This window comes from Equus asinus, chromosome 20, assembly GCF_041296235.1.
Source record: "Equus asinus isolate D_3611 breed Donkey chromosome 20, EquAss-T2T_v2, whole genome shotgun sequence".
Classification (NCBI taxonomy): domain Eukaryota; kingdom Metazoa; phylum Chordata; class Mammalia; order Perissodactyla; family Equidae; genus Equus; species Equus asinus.
Genome location: NC_091809.1, coordinates 33762878 through 33780813, shown reverse-complemented (window position 1 = coordinate 33780813; position 17936 = coordinate 33762878). Strand labels below are relative to the sequence as shown.

At 42.0% G+C, this 17936-nt stretch overlaps 1 protein-coding gene across 2 annotated transcripts in view; it reads right to left on the bottom strand.

The window, feature by feature from the left end:
- Nucleotides 1-13228, bottom strand: part of PRDM10 (PR/SET domain 10) — an 88562-nt gene extending 75334 nt beyond the window's left edge. The window contains exon 1 of one of the 2 annotated variants that reach the window (XM_014858514.3): nucleotides 13097-13228. The gene's annotated coding sequence lies outside the window, so the exon portion shown is untranslated. The remainder of the gene's footprint in view (nucleotides 1-13096) is intronic. The other variant, XM_070489917.1, reaches the window with a different exon arrangement.
- Nucleotides 13229-17936: the final 4708 nt, after the last annotated feature.

Genomic DNA, 17936 nt, shown 5'->3' with positions numbered 1-17936 from the left:
CATGTTAAATGAATCCATTTACATGAAATATGCAGAAGAGGCAAATCAATAGAGATAGAAAGTAGATAAGTGGTTGCCTAGGGATTGGGATGAATTAAGAGTGACGTTTAAGAAGTGTGGAGTTTCTTTTGGGGTTATGAAAATATTCTAAAATTGTGACAGTTGCTGTGAATATACTAAAGCCACTGAATTGTACATTTTAAATAAGTGAATTGTATGCTATGTGAATTATATCTCAATAAAGCTGTTTTTAAAAAAGAAAAAAATGGGCATTTAAATTGATGCAAATCTTCTAGGAAGCAATTTGGCAATAAACATCAAGAAACTTCATATTGATACCGACCCTGGTATCAGTTTCCCCACATTAAACCCAGCATATATGGGGTTAAAACTAAAACACTCATTCCCTGCTTACTCTCTGGCTTCCTGGCTCCAGAATCCACTATCCTCCATGGAGACAGACACCGTCAAGGACAAGCACCTGGACCATCTCCTCCCCACAAAGAGATGCGAGCTGGTGGGAAAGCTGCTGACCAGCAAGGTCATGAGCTCCCTCCTCTCTGCAAGTGTCTCAAGGCCAAAGACAGGCTGGTGGGAAAGCTCCGACCAGCAAGGCCATATGCTCCCCCTCCCCTACCTAAAGCCCCAAATAAAACCCTTCCTTTTAGCTTTTCGGGAATTTTGGGATTTGAGCGTTAGCTGCCCTCTCTCCTTGCTCAGCACTGTGCAAAAATAAAGTTCCTACTTTCTTCCACCACACCCGGTGTCAGAGATTGGCTTGCTGCGCAACGGGTGAGCGAACTCACTTCAGGTTCGGTAACAATATAGAGCCAGACAGACAGAGAAAAAGACAGAGAGACAATAATATTTGCTACTAGAGTAAATACAAGGGCATTTCTTTTTTTCTTTTTTCTTTTTTTTTGGGGGGGGTGAGGAAGATTGGCCCTGAGCTAACATCTATGCCAATCTTCCTCTATTTTGTACGTGGGACACTTCTGCAGCTTGATGAGTGGTGTAGGTCCTCATCCGAGATCCAAACCCACGAACCCTGGTCCACCAAAGTAGAGTGTGCAAACTTAACCCCTACGCCACTGGGCTGGTCCCTGTAACAGCATTTCTGATGTAAACAGCTTGAGAAAGTTCCAGAACCAAGAGAAATTGAAGACGTGCTCAGAGACTATAACTATGAGAGAGAAAGCCTCAGACAGTAGCTAGGACAGGCCTAGAAAGACTTCAAGTTGAAGAATTACAATTCCCAAAGTTCATGAACTGGTTTTATCAGAATCACCTAGGGACCCAGATGAAAAGACAAATTTCAGAGTCTCACCCCTGAAAATTTTGATGCAATCAATTGCAGAGGTGGAGGGGAAGAGCAGGCATATTAATTTATAAACCTCCCCAGGTGATTCTGATGTCAGGCAGACCTGGCTAACTCTTACAAAAGGAAAGAAAAATCTTTTATCATGGTATTAACACTTTTGGAAAATCATTCTAGAAGTAATAGGAGGGACTGATTATAATTAGGCCAAGAACTGCCTTTAGTACGGACTGGGCAAAGATTAGAATTTTTACTCCAACGTAACGATATTAATAGACATTCATACACAAACTTTCAGTCCTCAAAGTCATCACCTTAATAAAAAAGACTTTTTTATTACTAAACAAAAACTTAGAAGATCCTTACACCTTTCTTCAAAATATGCAACTTACCAGCTTCCCTAATATGTCTGTGGTATTTGTATCTCAGAATTCTGAAAAGGCTGAGTGGTTGTTAATTTAGGTGGTCTTCCCTGCCAACCAGATTACTCTCATGGTAATCGATTTTCCAGCTTTCCTTCGCCACACAATAACAAGCAAATCTGTTCCACACACTTAGGAATATTTGAAATAAGCTCTGTATGTAAACATGGGTTCATGAGAAACATTCAAGCTGAAAGACTGATACAAATGACTCATCAAATAATACCATGCATCCAAGTCTTCTGACTCTGGATAATGGATTTACATGGCTCCAAGCACAATCCCTCCAGCTTCCTTTTTGAACAGCAGCATTCATTTGCAAGGCCACTGGCAGGGGTACAAATCCAATCTGCAGCCCTGGCACACCTGCACACAGGAGGCTCTGTGGCCCACACATCTCATGCTCCTTCGCTGCATTAGCAATTGCAGTAACTAAATAGGAGACTTGCAGGTGGGTCTTCTGGGGCCCTGAAAGCCTGTTTCACAGATGGTTCTGGGTGGTAACTATGACTTGACAATCACAAATCCAAATTGTTAGGATAAAATACTGGATAAGGAAAAGAGGCATAAACTTAAGTACTAAACTGTTTCCTCAATAACTTCAAGCACTTTAAAATGTTTTAACTGGAAAAAAAAAGAATAAAGAAATTGCTTAGAAGAAATTATTCTAGAGCACAATTTTCATAACTTAACACTGTATATAATACAAGAGAAAACAGTGTAACTATCTCTTCAGTCTATCTCAACTCCTGAAACATACACAACCTTTTGTTGATAGACTGAACCAGGCACTGACCCAGGACTAAGAAGCAAATTGATACTGGTCTGAAGTAAGTCCCTTTACATCCAATTCACGTGCCCTGTGAACAGGTGAATGTGGGCTTCACCTTCTGTTCATTTTCAAATTCTCATTCCTCAACCTCAGTCCTTTGTTTGCAAAGTTAAATATGAAACACAGAATGGTCAAAAATAAGCATTTGATTATCAAGATGGTAAGCCCAGACAGATGACATAGCGAGCGAGGCAGTTACGGCCTTCATAAAAACTCTATCTTACTGGCATACAATTAAAACTTGTAATCTAAATTCAACCTCCTCCAAATTTCAACCTCTTCCATCTTAATAAAACTACAGTAGAAGACTAGCATCTACTGTTTAGTATTCAGAGGTGTCTTTTACAAGCCTGGACATTTCTTAAAGTGTTTTCTCAGTCCTGCAGGGGAGGAAGAATATTCCTTCTGGCTGGTCTACAAATTAAATTGACATGAGACAGAATAACAGAAGAAAATCAAACAAATCTTTATAACATGTATACATGGAGAAACCCAGGAAAACTGAGCAACTCAGGAGAATGGCCAAAGCTGCCACCTTAAATACCATCTTCAGCTAAAGACAAAGGACGGTATTGGGAGTAGAGGTTTGGAACTTCAAAGGGGCGGAAGGCAATTCACATGGAGATGGAAAAGCAACTGTTTGGTAGACAGAACTTTGATAAGAATGGGCTTAGCAAGGACCCCCACAGTCTATCGACACCCAGAGTTATCTATGGCCTGTCCTGGGATGGGCCTTCTATCTTAAATTCTTTAAGGCAGCTAGGAGGAAGGTCCAAGTTTCTTTCAGAGTCTTTTGTTCTTAAAAATAATCAAGCCAGAGAGACACACTTGGGGTGGCCAATTCCGATTGCACACAGTACACACTGTGGGAAAACACTGGATGTGAAGGCAAGCAACCCTTCTTTCCCTTGACAACAGGAGTAATACCACCTACCTCACCTAACTCCCAGGCTCACTAAGACAGAGCAAGATGTGTGTTACAGTATAGCACAGTGGTATGGAGCATGCTACAAATGTTAACAACTATGCAAATTATGATTACCACAGCCTAAGTGATAGATCAGGAAGGTATCTTATCCAGAAAAGTCTTATTTCCAATTAACAGACATTTTAATACATTTTCATTATTAAACAATTGATTTGGGAATACATATCTCAACCGTAGGCAAGGGTTCTCCCAAGTAATGTATTTCACTAGAAAATATGTATATGTGAAATTAAAATTGATAGAATTTTAAAACTGGTTAGCATTTTGTTCTATAAGGAGAGACAAAATAGTGGCATCACGTTCCTGTTTAGAAATCTCAGCCTTATCTACTTCTTGCAAACACTTAGCTGGACCATTTCGTTCAGATGTAACCTGTAACAAGGTGGATTCATTTGCAAATCCAGTGGAGTTAAATGAGACCACAAAATTAGAATCCCCTAACGGATGTAGCTCTTTATTTTAAAAATCGGCATAATCACAGTTCATCTGGTTGAAAATGCATACTGGGAATTCAATGTTACTTAAGTAAGTAGGGAAATGTAATAATTACAGCTATTACCATTTACTGAGCTCCTGTCACATGGCAGGCACTGTCCGAGGTCACAGTGCTGATAAGAGGCCTTTGAAACCAGATCCCTCTTCCCACAGTGCTTAGACATCTTCCCCCTTCTCTGCTGCACAGCTTTCCTCCTGGGCAAAGCTGCCGGAGCCCAGGCGCGGCTTGGACCTGCTGCTCGCTCCTTGGTCTCCCACCAGACGATGCAGTCAGTAGGCTAGGCTTGATCCCAAAGGAATCGAGGGAGGTTACAATTTACCAAACCCACAAACAGAATTAATTGAGCAAATGAGTCAATAGCCAGACAGTTGAGGTAGCTACAAAGCTTTAGTGAAGGATACCCATTATAAAAACTCAAATAATTTTTAAAAACAACAATATTTATTAAACACCTTTCTGTGCCCAGCATTGATTTAGGAAACAAAAAATAGATTGGATGGAATATTTTATTAAAATATTCAGCAGAGAAGGAAAATATACATAGCATTTATTCACAGTTGTGCCAAAAAAAAGCTACCCATGTCTACAGAAAAGAACAGAGTAGCCCTCAAATATTAACTGAATCAATTCATATCAGGAAAATTACTCCAAACTTTCCTTTTCTTTTTGGTTCTCTCATGTATGCATTTCTCTAACTGTGGAATTGCTGGGCTTGAGAGTCTGCATATCTTTGACTTCCTAGGTAATGCCAAACTGTTTTCCAAAGAAGTCAAACCAACCTCTATTCCTACCAGCCAGGTAGGAACGTTCCTATCGCTCAACAGCTCCAGGCTTCGGTGTTGCCAATTTACCCTAGGCACACAGTAACATGGCACTGTGGTTGCAGTAATTTATATTTCCTTGGTTATCAACAAGGTTGAACACGTTTTCACATGTTTATTAGACATGTGGATTTCTCCTTTTCTGCAGTGCCTGTGCAAGACTTTTGCCCATTATTCTATTAGTGCAGGTAACATCTTATTTAAGAAACCCTTCTCTATACTGAGGTCATGGATATACTCTCCTATATGCATTTCTAAAAGCTTTATTGCTTTGCCTTTCACCTACCCCGCTACCTGGGTCATAAGTCAAGTGTTGGAATCTGTGTGGGACTGTTTCTGTATGGTGTTCTATTGATCTATTAGTCTATCCTGCTGCCAATATCACACGGTCTAATTATTACAGCTCTTCTTCATCTTTAGTAGAGAAGTCTCTCCAACTTCTTTTTCAAGAGTTTCTTGCCTTTGCTTGAGCCTTGGCAAAAGTTTTAGTATCAGCTTGTCTAGCTTTTTCAAATTTGCTGGGATTACATGAAATCTATAAGTCAGTTTCAAAAGAATTGATACCTAACAATATTGAATCTTCCAATCCTTGGACCAGTGTGTCTCTCCATTTATTTAGGTTTTATTTAAAGTCATCCAATAAAGTCTTAGAAGTTTTTCTGTAAAGGTCTTACACATATTTGTTAGACAAAATATATCTCCTATAGTTTATAACAGTTGAAAAATCAGGAATCTGAAAAAAAGATTTTTTTTTTTTAAGATTTTATTTTTTTCCTTTTTCTCCCCAAAGCCCCCCGGTACATAGCTGTATCTTCCTAGCTGTGGGTCCTTCCAGTTATGGCATGTGGGATGCCACCTCAGCATGGCCTGACTAGCGGTGCCATGTCCACGCCCAGGATCCAAACCGGCAAAACCCTGGGCTGCCGCAGCAGAGTGAGCAAATCTAACCACTCAGCCACGGGGCCGGCCCCAAGATATGATTTTTTAAATGATGTATAAAAAGATATAATTTTTTGATGTGACATCTAGAGTTTGGGATAAGTACATATAAATATGAATAACATCTTTCTCAAAATTTTTTAATGGAGCAAAGTTCATTAAAGCACAATTATGCTATACAATTTAGTTTTAATTCCAGAATTATTGTTTTGTAGCTATATCTCACCTCAAAAGGTTTAACATACTTGAGAAAACTTGCATGTCACACAAATAAGTGTGCTAAACATCTATTGGTTGTAGGTCCTTATATTTATCAAATTATGAAGTACTTAAAATCCAGAATAATTTTAATTCACTAACCTAAAAAGAAAAAAAATAAAATAGAAGATGAATAAACGATGGGTAAGAGACCAAAATCTCATTAATATACACGTCATGTGCTGGGACTGAGAATCCAGACACCTGCTCCTAGCCTCAGCTCCCACTCCTCTTATATAATTCACTGAACTTCTGTCTCTCTTTTCTCTCATTTTTAAAGTAGTTACAACACTGTTCTGTCAGTGTCACATATCAAGGATTAAATATAAACAGTGCCTTAGAAAGGACACAAAAAGTTAGTCAAACACAAAGCAATACTGGGTCAAAGGAGTTACAGCTACTCTTCTATCAGAAGGGCATTATGAAACAGTTGCCTGTAATCACGGTTTGTGGCAAGACTGAAAATAATCCCCAATAGATTGGCCTCAAAATCTTTTTTTCTTAATGTTTTAAAGATTTTTATTTTTCCTTTTTCTCCCCAAAGCCCCCCAGTACATAGTTGTATATTTTAGTTGTAGGTCCTTCCAGTTGTGGCATGTGGGATGCTGCTTCAGCATGGCCTGATGAGCAATGCCATGTCTGCGCCCAGGATTCAAACTGGCGAAACCCTGGGCCAAGGAAGCAGAGTGCGCAAACTTAACCACTGGGCCACGGGGCCAGCCCCTGGTCTCAAAATCTTAAAGCAATGATAAGAAAATGGCAGGATTTGCATACAAAACTAAGAATTTTGAAGAAAAGGGAGGAAAACTTCAGAAATCATTTTGAACACCTTAAGTTAATTGTTTTCACTCCTTTAAAAGGCATTCTTGTACTGCATTCTATATTAGGGGCTGAAAAAGATCCACAGCTTCTAGAAATTTACAATATGTTTAGGAAGCAAGAAATAAGCACAAATGATTGCTACACAATACAACGTAGCACTCAATAAATGTTACTATTATTACAAAGCAGCATAAAAGTCCCGTAGGACAGGGGCGGTCCTTATCCGCAGTTTCACTTTCTGGAGGTTTCCTTACTCATGGTTAACAGCAGACCAAAATATTAAATGGAAAATTCCAGAAATGAACAATTCATGTTTTAAATTGCCCGCCATAGTGAGCAGTTCTGTGATGAAATCTTGCACTGTCCTGCTCTGTCCGCCCAGGACGTGAATCATCCCTTTGTCCCCTGAATCCACTTTGTATATTTACCTGCTGGGTATCACAGTGCTAGTGTTCAAGTAACCCCTATTTCACTTAATAACGTCCCCAAAGCACAAGAGTAGTGATGCTGGCAATTCAGATGTGCCAAAGAAAAGCCATAAAGTGCTTCCTTTAAGTGAAAAGGTGAAAGTTCTTGACTTAATAAGGAAGGAAAAAAAATCAAATGCTGAGGCGGCTAAGATCTAAGGTCACTTTTATTACAGTATATTGTTGTAATCGTTCTATTATTAGTTATCGTTAATCTCTTACTGTGCCTAATTTATAAATTAAACTTTATCATAGGTATCATAGGTATGTGTGTATAGGAAAAATCATGGTTTATATAGGGTTCAGTACGATCTCAGTTGCAGGCATCCACTGTGGGTCTTGGAACGTACACCCCACGGATAAGGGGGTGCCATTCTATTTCAAATTTCAGGGTCCATAAATAAAGTCTCACTGGAACAGAACCGTGCTTTCACACTCCAGGGGTAAGAGAAGAGCAGTTGCAACAGGGACCGTGTGACCCACAAAGCCGCAAATATTTACTATCTGGTTCTTTACAAAGAAAGTTTATCGACCACTGCTCTAGGAGGATGGATGAGATTTTGGTGGGCAGAACTAGAGGAAGAGGGAGGGGTGGGCAGAGACAGACAAACATTCCATCTGAGAAATGAAGGAGTGAAAACATGAAGGAAAACCCCAGAATATTACAGGGACAATGGGAAGACCAATGTGGCTGAAGCAGAAGGTCTAAAATTGGTAAACAGATACTGAGCCACTGATTACTATGTGCTTTGTTACTGGGTCATTTATACTATTGGAGAGAGTAATTACAAGCATTCTCATACCAAGTCTGTGAAATTGGTACTATTATTATCCCCATTAATAATTAAGAAAATAGTTAAGTGATTTGATAACGAAACTAAGGCTTATGGAAGTTAACTAACCGCCAAGATCACAGCCAGTCAATTGAGCTGACCCGTGAATCAAGGTCCCTTTGCCCGTAGAGCCCGTGCTGTTAACCGCTACACCATATCGAACCTCCATACCAGGTAGTAAAAAGAGCACATCTAGGGGCCGGCCTGGTGGCGCACTGGTTAAGTGTACACGTTCCACTTCTCGGCGGTCCAGGGTTCGCAGGTTTGGATCCCAGGTGCAGACATGGTACCCTTTGGAAAGCCATGCTGTGGCAGGTGTCCCACATATAAAGTAGAGGAAGATGGGCACGGATGTTAAGTTAGCTCAAGGCCAGTCTTCCTCAGCAAAAAGAGGAGGATTTGTGGCAGATGTTAGCTCAGGGCTAATCTTCCTCAAAAAAGTAAAAAAGTAAATCTAAAAAAAAGAGAGAGAAATACATCTACAAAGGTCATTTAGGGCAAAACTGTCAAGGTTTCCAAATATAGGTGTAAAAAGAATATGATTTTATGTGTAGGCTTTGATTCCTTAACAGCTTTTAAAAGGAGAGCTGTCCCATGAGCTGGTCCAAAGTGTTCCACACTTAGAATCAGACTATTGTGGCCTTTCATTAAATCACAGGAGAAAAAATTGTGAGCTTGATTTTCTCAATTTCGAGTTTCTCCCAAAAATATTTCTTAAATCTTTGAAAAATGGCACATTATAAAAATCAATGAGTAAGTAGCAGACCAAGTTTGGGAAAATTCAGCTGATTATGCTTAGTTCAATTTTTTTTAATGGATTATGTACTCAACAGATGTCATTTTACTATTTTAAGTTCAAATGATTAATTGAATATATTAATTCAATAACAGTTAACTCAATTATCTGAAAGTGGTTTTAAAAGTAAGATATTCTTCCAAAGAATGATGTTTCTGTGAGAACTATCATAAGCACTAAGAAAAATCAGACATATCTACATAGTAGCAATATCTATTAGCTGAAACTGTAGAAACAAAAAGATAATACATTGTCGATGACTTCCTGCTATTTGCGAACACCCCACCCCACCGCTAAGTCTAAAGCTGCACTGGTCAATAGAAATATCCTGCAAGCCACACATGTAAGCCACATATGTAATTTTAAATCTTCTAGTTGCCACATTTTTTAAAAGTAGAAACAGGTGAAATTAATTGTAACAATGTATTTTATTTAACCTAGTATATGCAACATATTATCATTTCAACATGTAATCAATATTTCAGAAATTGAAGTATTTTATTTCTTCATACTAAATCTCAAATTTGGCACATATTTTACCCTTACAGCACTAGCCATATTTCAAGTGCTCCACAGCCGCATGTGGCCACTGGCTCTCACACTGGACAGCAGAGATGTGAGGGACTGCTCTTCCAAAGATTACGGCAGGAAAGAGGCTACGGATTGCAACCGAAGAGTCAGACCGACAAAGTGAAAGACATGGGTAAAGAAAGAGAGCGTTTAGCTCCAATATTCTAACATTGAAATAAATGACAGTGCGACCAAGAAATGAATAACAAACAATAATAGACTATTTTAGCAGACAGTAATCTTTCAGCAAGCTATACACTTGAGGTTCTTAAAGCACTGACAGTACTGATTTTATAATGATTGTTTTCACCACATTTTAACTAGTCTTGCTATAATTGTGACTTGGGATTATCCGTAAGCTCTCTCCTTATCCCTGAAATCTCTAAACTATTTCAAAGTTTTCCAAAAAGAGCCTGTTTCCAGGTGCTTTCCACAACTAGAACAAATTTAAAGTCTACACATTTATGGGCAATGGGAAGCCACTGAATGATTTTGGAAAGGGAATGGAAATAATGTTTCAGTACTAATAGTGAAGTATCAGTGTTACAGAAGGAGCTGTAAGAAATAAACTGGAAAGGCACCAGTTCAGAATGTTCCATGTAAGTCTTGAACTAAGGTTACAACACTGAGAATAAAAAAGGGACAGAGGCCAGATACCCTTTAGCAGTGATTGAACTAAATCATGTAAACAGTGTAATGCCAGAAGAGGGAGAGGAAGGTTTCAACAGAGAATGACCAAAATAATAAAGTCAGAAAAAGCTCCGCCTTCACCTTCCTGCCCCTACCCCATACCCCAGGAGAATTTGAGTGGGACCATTCTGCAAACTTGGTAGCAAACATTTCCTATTTCTTAACTACTGGCTCCTTCTAGACTCCAGACCAAATTCTCATTTGCTAATACTAAAGTATCTATGATAAATTTAAACAGTAATCAATAAATTCCGCTTGTGAAAAAGATACAAATTGCTGGACAAGGTGTGTCTATTACACTCTTCGGGATGGAGGTTGGGTGGGGGAAGGCTGTGTATTTTAGTGGCAATAGCTCAAAGTCCATCAACATTCCACTTTAAAACAAACTCTGACTAAACAATTCAAATATTGCAATGACAGGATGTTTAATAGTTTATCATTTTTACCAAATGAAAGTATGCAGTTACCATGTGTTTACCAGTGCATAAAATGTAAAATTAAGGAAACCAAAATTATGGCTCAATACTTCTCAACACTGATCAATTCTGCTTGTTACTCAGAAATATTCCATTAGGTTATGCCTTTTAAAAGTGAAATAAATAAAATATAATTCTTTTACTTCAGAGGATTTCATGATGCCTCCTTCTAGTAATGGGGAAAACTACTAAAAGTGGCAAATTTTCAGCGAAGTCATTAGGTACCTATCTACATTTAAAAAAGAAAAAAACTAGATGTGAAAACCACGTATCAGGATGCCAAGTCTGTAAAAATGTTTTATACACACACAAAGATTTGAAGCACACCAAAACATCAGCAGGCATGGTCTCTGGTAATTGTTCTTGGGTAACTTTTACCTTTTATACTGTTCCCATATTTTCTATGTTTCTACAATGATCATTTATTATAGTTAAAACTAGAAGAAAAAATAAATTTAGACAAGTGGAAATCAAGGCGGTGCCAATCGATTTAGGATCATATTGGATTAAAATGCTACCCTTTGTACCACCGGAACCTCTAAGTAAGCAGCAGCCAGGTGAAGACCGGACTCCACCTTATCGATCACACGCGCCCAGTGAATGACATTGACATGCGCAATATTCGACGTGCACATTAATACGTGGTGGGCACACTACAAAACGTTAAAAACTAAAAAATGGCTTTTTTAGAAAAACAGAGCAGTTTAGTACCCTTGCAAAACAAATAACAGAGCAGAGACAAGAATGGGTCTCAAGGAATAAAGGAATAAAGAGAAGTCACAAGTGGGAAAAATGTCTTGGTCCAAAATTTTAAAACGTAAATCTACCACTAAATTGTTCACTTTAAAGTGGTTCATTTTGTCGATTTCACCTCAATTAATTCAAAAAGTAAACCTAGAAGTTACTTTCTAAATATACCAGATTGAATGAACACTGCCTTAAACACGGCTTTGCCCCAATCCTTTTTTTTTCCCCCTCTAATTTTGTTTTCTCAATTCTAGAGCAACCGGCAAGTACGGTTCATCACCGGAGAAGCCCCCGCGGTGCTGGGGTGCAGCGCGCAAGAGAGCCCCAAAGCAGCCGGCGCACCTTCCTGCCTTCACAGAGCTTACAGCCAAAGGTGGAGGGGTAACAAAAGAGCGGCTGAAAAAAGAGGCCACAAACAGTCACGTGTGATTTTGCTGTTTTTTAATGAAAGTTAAGTAACTGCTGAGTCTAAAGAACTTTTGAGGGTGATGAGCCTGGCAAGATTTGAACAGGTGAAAGCGCAGAATTAAGCCCAGGCTGAGCTGGGTGGGACTCATCACACATTTAATCCTCGTTGACAGCCCCAAAACCAGCCCTCCTGGGGCTTAGGCGTGCACAAACATTGACTGAAAATTGACTGAAATCCAACAAATCCGCCAAGCAAGGCTAAACACGCACGCACACAAAATTCAACAGCGCTGCGCTCATTTTCCTTAATCGAGCACCGAAGACTTGGCTACCGACTGAAAAATGCTTCATGAAAGCTGATGATCGGCTGGAAACCATACACCATCAAGCGGCTCCCAAAGGCCTCTGGCTCCCGCCTGTGCACTCGGCCCGGGCCTCCCCGACTGTTTACCGAGCCCGACCCAACGTGCCCTGCCCACGCCCCTGCAAGCGGGGCCTCCCGGGTCCCGGCGACGCCACCCTGTAAATAAGGGACGGGGCGGGGGGACCAGCAGTCAATGGCACGGGGTGGCGCGGCCTCCCACGACAAAGCAGGGCGCCCCATCCGACCGAGCCCCCGCCGCGCGGGCCGGGCCGCGCCGCCACCCCCGCGCCGCCCCGCGCGCCCGGCCGACGGAGACGGCCCGCAGCGCCGCGAGCGCCGGCCCAACCGCCGCAGCAGGGACGCGCAGGGCGCCCAACCGCCGTCCCGGCCCAACCAACGCGGGCAGGGGAGGCGAGGAGCGCGCGGCCGCCGGAGCGTGCGGGCCGCTCGGGGGGCGCAGGGGCAGGCCGCGCGCGGGGAAGGCAGGGGCGAAGAGGCGCCGCGGCCGGCGCTGAACGCAGCGCCAGAAGGGGCTCCATTAGGGGGTTTTGCCCCTTTCCCCTTGGAAGGTGCAGATGGTTTGACCCCCCACCCCGAGTGAGGTGCCTTGTCCCAGCCCCGGCTGGACTGTACCATCGGGCGGTGCCGCCGGGATTTCTCCCCCCCACCACCACCATCAATTCCCCCCCCACCCGGGTCCGCGGTCGGTTGGCCCCGGCCGGGCTCTGAGACGCGGAAAGAGCTTGGCGCCATTTTGGGTGGGACTAAGCAAAGACGAAACACCCTCCCAGTCGATGGGGTACTCTGGACGCTGACTTATCCGGTTCCCTTAATCCTTTAGGTACTTACACGACGTTGGGTGAGGGGAGCTGGAAGATCAGCGGGTCCCCGGTCCTCTCTCCCTAGGGGTGATGGAAATCAAACCCCCCCCGCCACCTCCAGGTGGTTCTTCCCGCCGCAGAGTGGGAGCAGCATAAAAGGCGGGGTCTCGTTAGCATAATCTGCCTGGCAACCCGATCTCGGCGTTATATGATTGGTTGAACTCTGTAAACCCCATGCCCTGCTTAGAGACGAGTAAGGCTGGGGCAAACTGACAGGCCCAGATTTAAGAGTCATGACGAAGATCCTGAAACGCTTATTCAGGCGGCAGAGAAGCCAAAAGGAGATTCATACAATGGCCCAATGACTGAAGGCCTCTTTATTTCGTGCTCTGCAGTTCATGTAAAACCCAATCAAAGAGCGGGTCTCAGGCGGCGCTCGGCTGCGTTTGTATTCTAAGCCAATCAGAAAAGCCGACTCTTCGGGTTCAGGGTCTAGCCCGCTCCGAGGACCAGCTGCCGCCAAGGTGGGGAAACGCGTGGCCCAGGCGCGCCAGGTGGACTGCCGGCCGGGGTTCCGAGCCAGCCCCGCGCACAGCCGAGAGGCCCCGAACCTTGAGAAGCTGCGCCCCGCTCTGTCTGCACCTGGAGCGGCCTGCTTTCCTGCGGAGCGCTCAACCGACCGATGCTACCACGGAACCCCAACGCCCCGCAGGCCCCCGGGGTCACCAGGTCTCCCCGGGCCTCAGGTTCAAGCCTCGCCATGCACCGTAGCCCGAGCGCTCCTCCTGGGGCTGACGGCGCTTCCCCCCACCTCTGATCCGGCGGACTTTGTCTTTGCTCAGTCCTTGCCAAACCCGGGTGTGCCTTACTCCAAGGAAGATGCTTTCCCTTTTACCATTCTGAAAAAAAAAAAAAATGATTTTCCAAAAAAAAAAATGGTTTTCAGCAACGTGAAGAAGTATTATTAAACACTGGTTAACCAATGACTTAACTTGCTTATTTCTTAACTCACTCAGGCTTCCACATCTACCGTCCCTTAAAATTGCCTTCTCAAAGGGCAGCCAAGTGCTCATAGAAATGAGCTCAAGCTTTGGGGCAGACGCCCAGCTCCAGTTAGCCGCCCTAATACGAACGGCAACTAGATCTCGAGCAGGATGTCCCAGCTGAGGTCTGCTGACAACAAATGATACCAAGGGACCCCCAAAAGGAGAACTTGACATGAGGACTAGGGCCATCTGGACTGGAGAGCCCATGTTACCCTCCTGGACTTACAGAAATGATCTAAAACTTTCCAGTACACAAATATTGCAGGTGGACACCACCCCAGAGATTTTTCTCATTCAGAAGGCTGGAGTGAACCTCAGGAATCTGCATTTTATATGTAATTTTAAATTAATTTTTAAATTCACACAGTAAAATTCACTCCATTCAGTATACAAGTATTTTTTGAATATGTGCTGTGTACCAATCACTGTTCTGAACAATGAGGATAGAATGGGAACCAAAAACAAAGTCTCTGCTATCTTGGAGCTTACATTCTAGTGAAGGCAACAGAAGAAAATTAATAAAATAATTCCAGGTGATAATAAGTGCTATGAAGAAAATAAAGCAGGAAAATGCAAAAGAGAGGAAAATTCTGGCAATTTAAATAGGGGACCAAAGAAGTTCTTTCTAAGATACTAACATTTGAGCTGAGTGATGAAAAAGAAAGCCAGCCTTGCTAAGATTTGGAGAACATTGTGGTCTGAGAGAATGGCAAATGAAAAGGCATGAGGGGGAAAAAGAAGCATGGCATACAAATATTCATTTCTTCTTCCATTGAAAAAGTACTCACTGAATGCTTGTGATATTCCAGGCACTGTCCCAGGTGCTTCGGGATTTGTCAATTAACCCTGTAGACAAAAGGAAAAACACAACACATAAAAATTCCTGCCTTCATGGAGCTTTCACTCTAACACGCTGAAAAACAGTAAGAAGCCCAGAGTTGCTGGAACACAGGACAAGGAGTATAGTGATCCAAGAAAACTTGGGGGAGTAGGCAAGGGCCAGATCACCTAAAGCTTTGAGGGCTATGGTATGGGAGTGGTTATTGTATTTTAAGTGCAGTTTAAAGTAGTTGGACTTTTGTTTGTTTGTTCGAGGAAGATTAGCCCTGAGCTAACATCTGCCGCCAATCCTCCTCTTTTTGCTGAGGAAGACGGGCCCAGAGCTAACATCGTGCCCATCTTCCTCTACTTTATATGTGGGACGCCTGCCACAGCATGGCTTGACAAGCGGTGCCATGTCTGCACCCAGAATCTGAACCGGCGAACCCTGGGCCACTTAAGCGGAACATGGGAACTTAGCCACTGCGCCACCGGGCTGACCCCTAGTTGGAATTTTTAAGCAGAGGTATGATACAACTTTTTTTTTTTTTTTTAAGATTGGCACCTGTGTTAACATCTGTTGCCAATCTTTTTGTTTGTTTGTTTGTTTTGTTTTTCTTTTTTCTTCTTCTCCCCAAAGCCCCCCAGGACATAGTTATATATTCTAGTTGTAGGTCCTTCTATTTCTGCTCTGTGGGACGCCACCTCAGCACGACCCGACAAGCGGTGACAGGTCTGTGCCCCAGATCTGGACCGGCAACACCCGGCGCTGAAGCAAGGTGCACGACCTTAACCAACTCAGCCATGGGGCCCGCCTCACAACTTTTTTTTTTTTTTTAAAGATAGCTCTGGCTGCTGTAGGGAGCTTATTCTGTTGGGAGAGGGGACAAGAAACGAGAGACAAGGAGGATAGTTAGGGGTCTCTTGTAGTATGCTCTAATCACAAAATGAGAGTGATCTTGACTAAACTAGTAGCGTAATTGGAGAGAAGTATATGGACACCAGCTATATGTTGCAGATAAAGCCACAGAACTTGCAAATGGAGAAGATAATGGGACAGAGTAGGGGTTTCTAGTGATGACAAGAGAATGATCAAGAGTGTCTTATAAAGTTGAGACTTGAGTGACCAAGTAAATGTTGATGCCTTAACTGAGATTGGGAAGACTGGGAAAGAAAGGGTTAGAAAATTGAGAGTTCTATTGTAGTCATGTTAAGTTTCTAATATCTCTTAGAAATCCAATTGGACCTACTGTATCAGCAGTTGGAATTCAAAGAGAGATCAGGGCTACAATACAATTTTAGGATTCATCAGACTATAAATTGTATTTAAATACATAGGATTACATGAATTCTAATGAGATAAGGCCTTCTAATGAGGATTAGATGATGGAGAGAGTGTATATGGAGAAGACAAGAAGGTCCGGGACTGAGCTCTTGAGAGCTACTGAATTTGGAGGTGAGAGATAGCAGGGAAGCCAACAAAAGAGACTGTGAAGGCCAGTGAAACAGGAGGAGCACAGACGAGGGTGGCTCTGAGAATCCAAAGGAAGAAAGGGTTTCAAAAGGATGCAGCAGCTACTGTTGCTGGGAGGTAAAGATAAAGACAGATAACCTGTGGGTCTGGGAAGATGGAGGTGGAAGGAGCTGGTAACTTGTCAATGGCAGCTTTAGGGGAAGGTTAGGAAACTTACTAAGAGTTGCCTGAAAAAAGAATGGGAGGTGAAGAGTGACATCTGTTGCCAATAGTACAGCAGATAAGATAGGCCTATAAAAACTAAAATATTGTATACGGTATTTGTAAGAGACTTTTTCTTTAGTGCATCACAGAGCAGGCAGCAGAGAGAAGAATCTACAAAAGTTAAAAACAAAGTAAAAAGGGAAAGCTCATAATTACAGAGGAAAGCAATCTAATAAAAGAAAAAGGAATTCTAGAAAAAGAAAATACATAATTTGGCAGCAACTATAACAGTTATATAATTTTTTCAAGCAAGAATTACCAATGGATGCTAAAACTAATGGATGAGAATGTGATGGTTTGATATCAACATGGTCTTGAAATATCTCCACAAAATATACTTATTAATTACAAAGGAAAAATATAATAACTTTACATAGAGAAATTTGGCAGATGCCATCATAGCGATCAAAGTTACCGTCCTTAGGAATAGGACAGTAGATACTACGTGCCTCTGCATATGATACACGGAAAAGGACACAACTTTATCTCTGCAATATGGCTGCCAAAAATGAACAACCTGGATCTAATTATAAGGAAACAACAGGCAAACCCAAATTGGGGAACATTCTACGAAATAACGGGCCTGTAATCACCTTAAAAATATTGTCATGGGGGCCGGCCCAGTGGCACAGCGGTTAAGTTCCCACATTCCGTTTTGGCGGCCCAGGGTTCACCAGTTCGGATCCCAGGTGCGGACATGGCACCGCTTGGCAAGCCGTGCAGTGGTAGGCGTCCCCCATATAAAGTAGAGGAAGATGGACACAGATGTTAGCTCAGGGCCAGTCTTCCTCAGCAAAAAGAGGAGGATCGGCAGCAGATGTTAGCTCAGGGCTGATCTTCCTCAAAAAAAAAAAAATATTGTCATGAAAAACAAAGAAAGCCTGAGAAACTGTTGCAGACTAAAGGAGACTAAGAAAACATGACAACTAAGTGCAATATATGCTCTGAATTGCATCCTGGAAAAGGAAAAAACATTTTTACATATATCAAGGACATTAGTGGGACAGTTGGTCACGTTGGAATAAAATCTGTAGATTAGGTAATAATATTATATAAATGTTAATTTCCTGATTTTGATGATTGTACTGTGGATTTATAAAGGTATATCCTTGCTTTTAGGAAATATACACAGAGTAAAGGAGAAATGTATCTGCAACTTATTCTCACATAGTACAGAAAAAGAAAAAATATGTATACATATGATTAAAATGTTAACATATGCGGAAACTGCATAGCAGGTGTATGAGAATTCTTGTTATATTTTT